Source organism: Cryptomeria japonica, unplaced genomic scaffold, assembly GCF_030272615.1.
Source record: "Cryptomeria japonica unplaced genomic scaffold, Sugi_1.0 HiC_scaffold_390, whole genome shotgun sequence".
NCBI lineage: Eukaryota > Viridiplantae > Streptophyta > Pinopsida > Cupressales > Cupressaceae > Cryptomeria > Cryptomeria japonica.
Window position 1 is genome coordinate 19,006 of NW_026729211.1, and position 11,459 is coordinate 30,464.

At 62.9% G+C, this 11,459-nt stretch overlaps 2 non-coding genes across 2 annotated transcripts; both read left to right on the forward strand.

Moving 5' to 3' along the window:
• Positions 1–1,662: 1,662 nt before the first annotated feature.
• Positions 1,663–1,781, forward strand: LOC131871296 (5S ribosomal RNA). The gene has a single exon (XR_009369554.1). It is a non-coding gene; the product is annotated as a 5S ribosomal RNA (ribosomal RNA).
• A 7,804-nt stretch (positions 1,782–9,585) lies between these two features.
• On the forward strand, positions 9,586–9,704 carry LOC131871297 (5S ribosomal RNA). The gene has a single exon (XR_009369555.1). It is a non-coding gene; the product is annotated as a 5S ribosomal RNA (ribosomal RNA).
• Positions 9,705–11,459: the final 1,755 nt, after the last annotated feature.

Sequence of the window (11,459 nt, forward strand, 5' to 3'; positions counted from 1 at the left end):
ACGCGAGGTGCGCACCCGAGGTGCACACCCGGGGCAAACCGGGCTCCGACTTCGTGCACGCCGCACCTTGGAGCACACTTCAGAGCGCTCCTTGGTACGCACCAGGGCGCGCAACCCAGCCAAGGTGCTCACCCCGGCGAAGGTGCACGCGAGGTGCGCACCCGGGGCAAACCGGGCTCGGACTTCGTGCACGCCGCACCTTGGAGCACACATCGGAGCGCTCCCGGGTTCGCACCAGCATTGCGCACCTTTGATGCGCTGCCTTCACTAATTTCCAGAAAAGGCAAAAAAAAGAAAAAAATGAGATTTTAAAATTTCCGTTTTGAAAGATAGTGAAAAAAACGGAACGCGGGTGCCATCTTGAGCCCGCCCTGGTGTGCAGCCCAGGCAAGTTGTGCGCACCAAGGCACCCACCCTGGCCAAGGTGGGTCACGGGGTGGGTCCTAGGGTGGGTAACGGGGTGGGTACTAAGGTGCGTGCCAAGGTGGGTCATAGGGTGGGTGCCAAGGTGGGCACCAGGGTGGGTGTGCACCAACCCTAGCCAGGGTAGGTCACGGGGTGGTTGTCGGGGTGGGCGTCAAGGAGCCAAGGTGGGTGGCAAGTAGCCAAGTTGCGTGCCAAGGTGGGTGTCGGGGTGGGTGCCAAGGATCCAAGGTGGGTGCCAAGGAACCAAGGTGGGTGTCTGGGTGGGTGCCGAGGTGGGAGCCAGGGTGGGTCCCAAGGTGAGTGCAAAGGTGGGTGCCAGGGTCAAGGTGAGTGCCAATGTGGGTTCCAAGGTGCCAGGGTCAGGGTGAGTGCCAATGTGGGTTCAAAGGTGCTAAGTTGGGTGCGAGGTTGGGTGCGAGGGTGGGTGGGTGCCAAGGTGTGCTAGGTGGAAGCCCGGGTGGGTCGGCATCCCATGGGTGTCGAGTTGGGTGCCTGATGGGTGCTTCTTGTCAAGTTTTAGTCGTCGGGACTCATTTCGAGCCTTAGAGGTCGTTTCTTGTCCGGTTGCCCTGTCTTCGACCTGGGAACCCAATTTTGGTCCTCGGGTCCCATTTTTTTTTGTCTCGCATCCCACTTTTGGCCTGTGGCCTTTTCGGGGTCGATTCTCGTTTTGGGCATCAAGAGCATGTTTCTTCTCCTAAAACCCAATATTTGTTTATTAAGTCTCGGAACACATTTTTGTTCTCGTGGACCCATCATGGGTCTTGGAACGCATTTGTGGTCCTTGGGTCCCATTTTGCATCCCGAAACTTGTGTTTTGGTGCTTGATCCCTATTTTGGGTGCCCACCTTGCACCAAGTGCGCACCCGGGGCAAACCGAGCGCCTTGGTGCACCGGGGCAAGATCGAGCGTGCACCCGAGGCGCCCCGAACATGCACCAAGGTGCACTCGGCCCACATGTGAGCGCAGGTCGTTGCGCCCGAGGTGGTGTGTGGGCACCGCGTTGCAGACGGGACACTGCACGCACACGACGCCCCCTCCAGGTGCACGCACGTAGGCCGGGCCGGGTGCACACCCGACGCCCTAGCAAGGTGCGCGCACCCGGGCAGGGCTCACACTTGGCGAACGGGGCGCACTTCGCGAGGGAGGGTGTGCACCTCGACGGGGGTGGGTGGCCGGGGTGGATTCGCACGTGGGTCGCGGTTTGCTAAGTACACACTGCGACAAGCTCATAACGGGTGCGATCATACCAGCGTTAGTGCACCGGATCCCATCAGAACTCCGCAGTTAAGCGCGCTTGGGCCGGAGTAGTACTGGGATGGGTGACCTCCCGGGAAGTCCCGGTGTTGCACCCTTTTTTAGTTTTTCGCCGGGCGTCGCAATGCTATTTGAATAAACCTTTTGCCCGTTTGCGTTCTCGTCGGGGCCGGGCCGGGCCGGGGTGCGCTGCCCGCACTACCGCGCGCGCGGGGGCGACACCGAGCGCGCACCCGAGGCGCCCCGAGCACACAGGCCACGGTGCAACCCGGGCGTTGTGCGCGCACCCCGGTGCGCCCGAGGTGCTGCGCGCGCACCCAGGTGAAATCGGTGTGCACCTCGGCCAGTGCGCGCTCGGTCGAGTCGCGCACGTTGGCCAAGGTGCACGGTGATGTTTCTTACTCTAAGGTTCCGCACCAGACGCCCGGGACAGGTGAGCGAAGCTGGGCGGGGCCGGGTGCGCGGCCGGGGCAGGTGCACGCAGCTGGAGAGAGCTTTGGAGCACACTTCGGAGCGCACCAATGATGCGCTCCATTCAAAAGTTTCCTGAAAAGGCAAAAAAAGTTGAGATTATAGAATTTCCCACTTGAGAGATTGTAAAAAAAAAAAATTTAAAATGAAGGAAACGCGGGTGCCAAGGTGTGCGCAGCCCAGCCAAGGTGTGCGCACCAAGGCGCCCACCCTGGCGAAGGTGCACGCAAGGTGCGCACCCGAGGCAAACCGGACAATTAACCCAACTTTCGACTTCGCGCGCACCTTGGAGCGCACTTCGGAGCGCTCCTTGGTGCGCACCAATCTTGGGCACCTCGGAGTGCACCATGGCGCCCACCAAGGTGCGCACCCGGGGCAAACCGAGCTCCGACTTCGTGCGCACCTTGGAGCGCACGAAAGGTGCGCACCATGGCGCCCACCAAGGTGCGCAGCCCAGCCAAGGCGTGCGCATCAAGGTGCGCACCCTGGCGAAGGTGCGCACCCGGGGCAAACCGAGCTCCGACTTCGTGCGCACCTTGGAGCGCACAAAAGGTGCGCAACCCAGCCAAGGTGTGCGCACCCCGGTCAAACCGAGCTCCGAATCGTGCGCACCAGAGGTGCACGCCATCGTGCGCACCTTGGAGCACACTTCGGAGCCCTCCTTGGTGCGCGCCGATGTTGCGCACCTCGGAGCGCACCCGGGGAAAACAATGCAATTAACCCGACTTTCGACTTCGTGGGCACCTCGGAGCGCTCTCGGGTTCGCACCTCGGAGCACACCGAGGTGCGCACCTTTGATGCGCTGCCTTCACCAATTTCCAGAAAAGGCAAGAAAACATTGAGAAGGTGTGCGCACCGAGGTGCCCACCCTGGCGAAGGTGCACGCGAGGTGCGCACCCGGGGCAAACCGGGCTCCGACTTCGTGCACGCCGCACCTTGGAGCACACTTCGGAGCGCTCCTTGGTGCGCACCAGGGCGCGCAACCCAGCCGAGGTGCCCACCCCGGCGAAGGTGCACGCGAGGTGCGCACCCGGGGCAAACCGGGCTCCGACTTCGTGCACGCCATGGTGCCCACCGCGGCGAAGGTGCACGCGAGGTGCGCACCCGGGGCAAACCGGGCTCCGACTTCGTGCACGCCGCACCTTGGAGCACACTTCGGAGCGCTCCTTGGTGCGCACCATGGTGCCCACCAGGGCGCGCAACCCCGCCGAAGGTGCACGCGAGGTGCGCACCCGGGGCAAACCGGGCTCCGACTTCGTGCACGCCGCACCTTGGAGCACACTTCGGAGCGCTCCTTGGTGCGCACCATGGTGCCCACCAGGGCGCGCAACCCCGCCGAAGGTGCACGCGAGGTGCGCACCCGGGGCAAACCGGGCTCCGACTTCGTGCACGCCATGGTGCGCACCGCGGCGAAGGTGCGCACCCGGGGCAAACCGGGCTCCGACTTCGTGCACGCCGCACCTTGGAGCACACTTCGGAGCGCTCCTTGGTGCGCACCAGGGCGCGCAACCCAGCCGAGGTGCCCACCCCGGCGAAGGTGCACGCGAGGTGCGTACCCGGGGCAAACCGGGCTCCGACTTCGTGCACGCCGCACCTTGGAGCACACTTCGGAGCGCTCCTTGGTGCGCACCATGGTGCCCACCAGGCCGCGCAACCCAGCCAAGGTGTGCGCACCAAGGTGCACGCGAGGTGCGCACCCGGGGCAAACCGGGGTCCGACTTCGTGCACGCCGCACCTTGGAGCACACATCGGGGCGCTCCCGGGTTCGCACCGGCGTTGCGCACCGTGGTGGGCACCTCGGAGCACACCAAGGTGGGCAGCGAGGTGCGCACCTTTGATGCGATGCCTTCACTAATTTCCATAAAAGGCAAAAAAAAAACGAGATTTTAAAATTTCCGTTTTGAAAGATAGTGAGAAAAAGGGAATGCTGGTGCCATCTTGAGCCCGCCCTGGTGCGCAGCCCAGCCAAGGTGTGCGCACCAAGGTGCCCACCCTGGCGAAGGTGCGCGCCCGGGCAATTAACCCAACTTCCAACTTCGCGCGCGCCAGGGTGGGAGCGCACCCAACAACCGGGCCTGGGAAGAGCCAATGCGAGAAACCCCACCAAACGCTCTGACAAAAAAAGAGGGGGCGCTCCAGTAACCCCGCTTCGGAGCGCACCCTGGGCAAACCCAGCCAAGGTGCCCACCCCGGCCAAGGTGCAGGCGAGGTGCGCACCCGGGGCAAACCGGGCTCCGACAACGTGCACGCCGCACCTTGGAGCACACTTCGTAGCGCTCCCGGGTGCGCACCTCAGAGCACACCAAGGTGGGCAGCGAGGTGCGCACCTTTGATGCGCTGCCTTCACTAATTTCCAGAAAAGGCAAAAAAAAAAGGAGATTTTAAAATTTCCGTTTTGAAAGATAGTGAAAAAAACGGAACGCGCGTGCCATCTTGAGCCCGCCCTGGTGCGCAGCCCAGGTAAGGTGCCCACCCTGGCAAAGGTGCGCACCCGGGCAATTAACCCTACTTCCGACTTCGTGCGCGCCAGGGTGGCAACCGGGCCTCGGAAGAGCCAATGCGAGAAACCCCACCAAACGCTCCGACAAAAAAAGAGGCGGCGCTCCAATAACCCCGCTTCGGAGCGCAGCCGGGGCAAACCCAGCCAAGGTGCCCACCCCGACGAAGGTGCACGCGAGGTGCGCACCCGGGGCAAACCGGGCTCCGACAACGTGCACGCAGCACCTTGGAGCACACTTCGAAGCACTCCCGGGTGCCCACCGGCGTTGCGCACCGTGGTGGGCAGCGAGGTGCGCACCTTTGATGCGCTGCCTTCACTAATTTCCAGAAAAAGGCAAAAAAAAATGAGATTTTAAAATTTCCGTTTTGAAAGATAGTGAAAAAAAAGGAACGCGGGTGCCATCTTGAGCCCGCCCTGGTGCGCAGCCCAGGCAAGGCATGCGCACCAAGGTGCCCACCCGAGGTGCACACCCGGGGCAAACCGGGCTCCGACTTCGTGCAGGCCGCACCTTGGAGCACACTTCGGAGCGCTCCTTGGTGCGCACCATGGTGCCCACCAGGGCGCGCAACCCAGCCAAGGTCTGCACACTAAGGTGCCCACCCCGGCGAAGGTGCACGCGAGGTGCGCACCCGGGGCAAACCGGGCTCCGACTTCGTGCACGCCATGGTGCCCACCGCGGCGAAGGTGCACGCGAGGTGCGCACCCGGGGCAAACCGGGCTCCGACTTCGTGCACGCCGCACCTTGGAGCACACTTCGGAGCGCTCCTTGGTGCGCACCATGGTGCCCACCAGGGCGCGCAACCCAGCCAAGGTGTGCGCACCAAGGTGCACGCGAGGTGCGCACCCGGGGCAAACCGGGGTCCGACTTCGTGCACGCCGCACCTTGGAGCACACATCGGAGCGCTCCCAGGTTCGCACCAGCGTTGCGCACCTTTGATGCGCTGCCTTCACTAATTTCCAGAAAAGGCAAAAAAAAACGATATTTTAAAATTTCCGTTCTGAAAGATAGTGAAAAAAACGGAACGCGGGTGCCATCTTGAGCCCTTCCTGGTGCGCAGCCCAGGCAAGTTGTGCGCACCAAGGTGCCCACCCTGGCGGAGGTGCGCGCCCGGGGCAAACCGGGCTCCGACTTCGTGCACTGCATGGTGCCCACCAAGGCGCGCAACCCAGCCAAGGTGCCCACCGCAGCGAAGGTGCACGCGAGGTGCACACCCGGGGCAAACCGGGCTCCGACTTCGTGCACGCCGCACCTTGGAGCACACTTCAGAGCGCTCCTTGGTGCGCACCAGGGCGCGCAACCCAGCCGAGGTGCCCACCCCGGCGAAGGTGCACGCGAGGTGCGCACCCGGGGCAAACCGGGCTCCGACTTCGTGCACGCCATGGTGCCCACCGCGGCGAAGGTGCGCACCCGGGGCAAACCGGGCTCCGACTTCGTGCACGCCGCACCTTGGAGCACACTTCGGAGCGCTCCTTGGTGCGCACCATGGTGCCCACCAGGCCGCGCAACCCAGCCAAGGTGTGCGCACCAAGGTGCACGCGAGGTGCGCACCCGGGGCAAACCGGGGTCCGACTTCGTGCACGCCGCACCTTGGAGCACACATCGGGGCGCTCCCGGGTTCGCACCGGCGTTGCGCACCGTGGTGGGCACCTCGGAGCACACCAAGGTGGGCAGCGAGGTGCGCACCTTTGATGCGATGCCTTCACTAATTTCCATAAAAGGCAAAAAAAAAACGAGATTTTAAAATTTCCGTTTTGAAAGATAGTGAGAAAAAGGGAATGCTGGTGCCATCTTGAGCCCGCCCTGGTGCGCAGCCCAGCCAAGGTTTGCGCACCAAGGTGCCCACCCTGGCGAAGGTGCGCGCCCGGGCAATTAACCCAACTTCCAACTTCGCGCGCGCCAGGGTGGGAGCGCACCCAACAACCGGGCCTGGGAAGAGCCAATGCGAGAAACCCCACCAAACTCTCTGACAAAAAAAGAGGGGGCGCTCCAGTAACCCCGCTTCGGAGCGCACCCTGGGCAAACCCAGCCAAGGTGCCCACCCCGGCCAAGGTGCAGGCGAGGTGCGCACCCGGGGCAAACCGGGCTCCGACAACGTGCACGCCGCACCTTGGAGCACACTTCGTAGCGCTCCCGGGTGCGCACCTCAGAGCACACCAAGGTGGGCAGCGAGGTGCGCACCTTTGATGCGCTGCCTTCACTAATTTCCAGAAAAGGCAAAAAAAAAAGGAGATTTTAAAATTTCCGTTTTGAAAGATAGTGAAAAAAACGGAACGCGCGTGCCATCTTGAGCCCGCCCTGGTGCGCAGCCCAGGTAAGGTGCCACCCTGGCAAAGGTGCGCACCCGGGCAATTAACCCTACTTCCGACTTCGTGCGCGCCAGGGTGGCAACCGGGCCTCGGAAGAGCCAATGCGAGAAACCCCACCAAACGCTCCGACAAAAAAAGAGGCGGCGCTCCAATAACCCCGCTTCGGAGCGCAGCCGGGGCAAACCAAGCCAAGGTGCCCACCCCGACGAAGGTGCACGCGAGGTGCGCACCCGGGGCAAACCGGGCTCCGACAACGTGCACGCAGCACCTTGGAGCACACTTCGAAGCACTCCCGGGTGCCCACCGGCGTTGCGCACCGTGGTGGGCAGCGAGGTGCGCACCTTTGATGCGCTGCCTTCACTAATTTCCAGAAAAAGGCAAAAAAAAATGAGATTTTAAAATTTCCGTTTTGAAAGATAGTGAAAAAAAAGGAACGCGGGTGCCATCTTGAGCCCGCCCTGGTGCGCAGCCCAGGCAAGGCATGCGCACCAAGGTGCCCACCCGAGGTGCACACCCGGGGCAAACCGGGCTCCGACTTCGTGCAGGCCGCACCTTGGAGCACACTTCGGAGCGCTCCTTGGTGCGCACCATGGTGCCCACCAGGGCGCACCCGAGGCAAACCGGGCTCCGACTTCGTGCACGCCGCACCTTGGAGCACACATCGGAGCGCTCCCAGGTTCGCACCAGCGTTGCGCACCTTTGATGCGCTGCCTTCACTAATTTCCAGAAAAGGCAAAAAAAAACGATATTTTAAAATTTCCGTTCTGAAAGATAGTGAAAAAAACGGAACGCGGGTGCCATCTTGAGCCCTTCCTGATGCGCAGCCCAGGCAAGTTGTGCGCACCAAGGTGCCCACCCTGGCGGAGGTGCGCGCCCGGGGCAAACCGGGCTCCGACTTCGTGCACTGCATGGTGCCCACCAAGGCGCGCAACCCAGCCAAGGTGCCCACCGCAGCGAAGGTGCACGCGAGGTGCGCACCCGAGGTGCACACCCGGGGCAAACCGGGCTCCGACTTCGTGCACGCCGCACCTTGGAGCACACTTCAGAGCGCTCCTTGGTACGCACCAGGGCGCGCAACCCAGCCAAGGTGCTCACCCCGGCGAAGGTGCACGCGAGGTGCGCACCCGGGGCAAACCGGGCTCGGACTTCGTGCACGCCGCACCTTGGAGCACACATCGGAGCGCTCCCGGGTTCGCACCAGCATTGCGCACCTTTGATGCGCTGCCTTCACTAATTTCCAGAAAAGGCAAAAAAAAGAAAAAAATGAGATTTTAAAATTTCCGTTTTGAAAGATAGTGAAAAAAACGGAACGCGGGTGCCATCTTGAGCCCGCCCTGGTGTGCAGCCCAGGCAAGTTGTGCGCACCAAGGCACCCACCCTGGCCAAGGTGGGTCACGGGGTGGGTCCTAGGGTGGGTAACGGGGTGGGTACTAAGGTGCGTGCCAAGGTGGGTCATAGGGTGGGTGCCAAGGTGGGCACCAGGGTGGGTGTGCACCAACCCTAGCCAGGGTAGGTCACGGGGTGGTTGTCGGGGTGGGCGTCAAGGAGCCAAGGTGGGTGGCAAGTAGCCAAGTTGCGTGCCAAGGTGGGTGTCGGGGTGGGTGCCAAGGATCCAAGGTGGGTGCCAAGGAACCAAGGTGGGTGTCTGGGTGGGTGCCGAGGTGGGAGCCAGGGTGGGTCCCAAGGTGAGTGCAAAGGTGGGTGCCAGGGTCAAGGTGAGTGCCAATGTGGGTTCCAAGGTGCCAGGGTCAGGGTGAGTGCCAATGTGGGTTCAAAGGTGCTAAGTTGGGTGCGAGGTTGGGTGCGAGGGTGGGTGGGTGCCAAGGTGTGCTAGGTGGAAGCCCGGGTGGGTCGGCATCCCATGGGTGTCGAGTTGGGTGCCTGATGGGTGCTTCTTGTCAAGTTTTAGTCGTCGGGACTCATTTCGAGCCTTAGAGGTCGTTTCTTGTCCGGTTGCCCTGTCTTCGACCTGGGAACCCAATTTTGGTCCTCGGGTCCCATTTTTTTTTGTCTCGCATCCCACTTTTGGCCTGTGGCCTTTTCGGGGTCGATTCTCGTTTTGGGCATCAGAGCATGTTTCTTCTCCTAAAACCCAATATTTGTTTATTAAGTCTCGGAACACATTTTTGTTCTCGTGGACCCATCATGGGTCTTGGAACGCATTTGTGGTCCTTGGGTCCCATTTTGCATCCCGAAACTTGTGTTTTGGTGCTTGATCCCTATTTTGGGTGCCCACCTTGCACCAAGTGCGCACCCGGGGCAAACCGAGCGCCTTGGTGCACCGGGGCAAGATCGAGCGTGCACCCGAGGCGCCCCGAACATGCACCAAGGTGCACTCGGCCCACATGTGAGCGCAGGTCGTTGCGCCCGAGGTGGTGTGTGGGCACCGCGTTGCAGACGGGACACTGCACGCACACGACGCCCCCTCCAGGTGCACGCACGTAGGCCGGGCCGGGTGCACACCCGACGCCCTAGCAAGGTGCGCGCACCCGGGCAGGGCTCACACTTGGCGAACGGGGCGCACTTCGCGAGGGAGGGTGTGCACCTCGACGGGGGTGGGTGGCCGGGGTGGATTCGCACGTGGGTCGCGGTTTGCTAAGTACACACTGCGACAAGCTCATAACGGGTGCGATCATACCAGCGTTAGTGCACCGGATCCCATCAGAACTCCGCAGTTAAGCGCGCTTGGGCCGGAGTAGTACTGGGATGGGTGACCTCCCGGGAAGTCCCGGTGTTGCACCCTTTTTTAGTTTTTCGCCGGGCGTCGCAATGCTATTTGAATAAACCTTTTGCCCGTTTGCGTTCTCGTCGGGGCCGGGCCGGGCCGGGGTGCGCTGCCCGCACTACCGCGCGCGCGGGGGCGACACCGAGCGCGCACCCGAGGCGCCCCGAGCACACAGGCCACGGTGCAACCCGGGCGTTGTGCGCGCACCCCGGTGCGCCCGAGGTGCTGCGCGCGCACCCAGGTGAAATCGGTGTGCACCTCGGCCAGTGCGCGCTCGGTCGAGTCGCGCACGTTGGCCAAGGTGCACGGTGATGTTTCTTACTCTAAGGTTCCGCACCAGACGCCCGGGACAGGTGAGCGAAGCTGGGCGGGGCCGGGTGCGCGGCCGGGGCAGGTGCACGCAGCTGGAGAGAGCTTTGGAGCACACTTCGGAGCGCACCAATGATGCGCTCCATTCAAAAGTTTCCTGAAAAGGCAAAAAAAGTTGAGATTATAGAATTTCCCACTTGAGAGATTGTAAAAAAAAAAAATTTAAAATGAAGGAAACGCGGGTGCCAAGGTGTGCGCAGCCCAGCCAAGGTGTGCGCACCAAGGCGCCCACCCTGGCGAAGGTGCACGCAAGGTGCGCACCCGAGGCAAACCGGACAATTAACCCAACTTTCGACTTCGCGCGCACCTTGGAGCGCACTTCGGAGCGCTCCTTGGTGCGCACCAATCTTGGGCACCTCGGAGTGCACCATGGCGCCCACCAAGGTGCGCACCCGGGGCAAACCGAGCTCCGACTTCGTGCGCACCTTGGAGCGCACGAAAGGTGCGCACCATGGCGCCCACCAAGGTGCGCAGCCCAGCCAAGGCGTGCGCATCAAGGTGCGCACCCTGGCGAAGGTGCGCACCCGGGGCAAACCGAGCTCCGACTTCGTGCGCACCTTGGAGCGCACAAAAGGTGCGCAACCCAGCCAAGGTGTGCGCACCCCGGTCAAACCGAGCTCCGAATCGTGCGCACCAGAGGTGCACGCCATCGTGCGCACCTTGGAGCACACTTCGGAGCCCTCCTTGGTGCGCGCCGATGTTGCGCACCTCGGAGCGCACCCGGGGAAAACAATGCAATTAACCCGACTTTCGACTTCGTGGGCACCTCGGAGCGCTCTCGGGTTCGCACCTCGGAGCACACCGAGGTGCGCACCTTTGATGCGCTGCCTTCACCAATTTCCAGAAAAGGCAAGAAAACATTGAGAAGGTGTGCGCACCGAGGTGCCCACCCTGGCGAAGGTGCACGCGAGGTGCGCACCCGGGGCAAACCGGGCTCCGACTTCGTGCACGCCGCACCTTGGAGCACACTTCGGAGCGCTCCTTGGTGCGCACCAGGGCGCGCAACCCAGCCGAGGTGCCCACCCCGGCGAAGGTGCACGCGAGGTGCGCACCCGGGGCAAACCGGGCTCCGACTTCGTGCACGCCATGGTGCCCACCGCGGCGAAGGTGCACGCGAGGTGCGCACCCGGGGCAAACCGGGCTCCGACTTCGTGCACGCCGCACCTTGGAGCACACTTCGGAGCGCTCCTTGGTGCGCACCATGGTGCCCACCAGGGCGCGCAACCCCGCCGAAGGTGCACGCGAGGTGCGCACCCGGGGCAAACCGGGCTCCGACTTCGTGCACGCCGCACCTTGGAGCACACTTCGGAGCGCTCCTTGGTGCGCACCATGGTGCCCACCAGGGCGCGCAACCCCGCCGAAGGTGCACGCGAGGTGCGCACCCGGGGCAAACCGGGCTCCGAC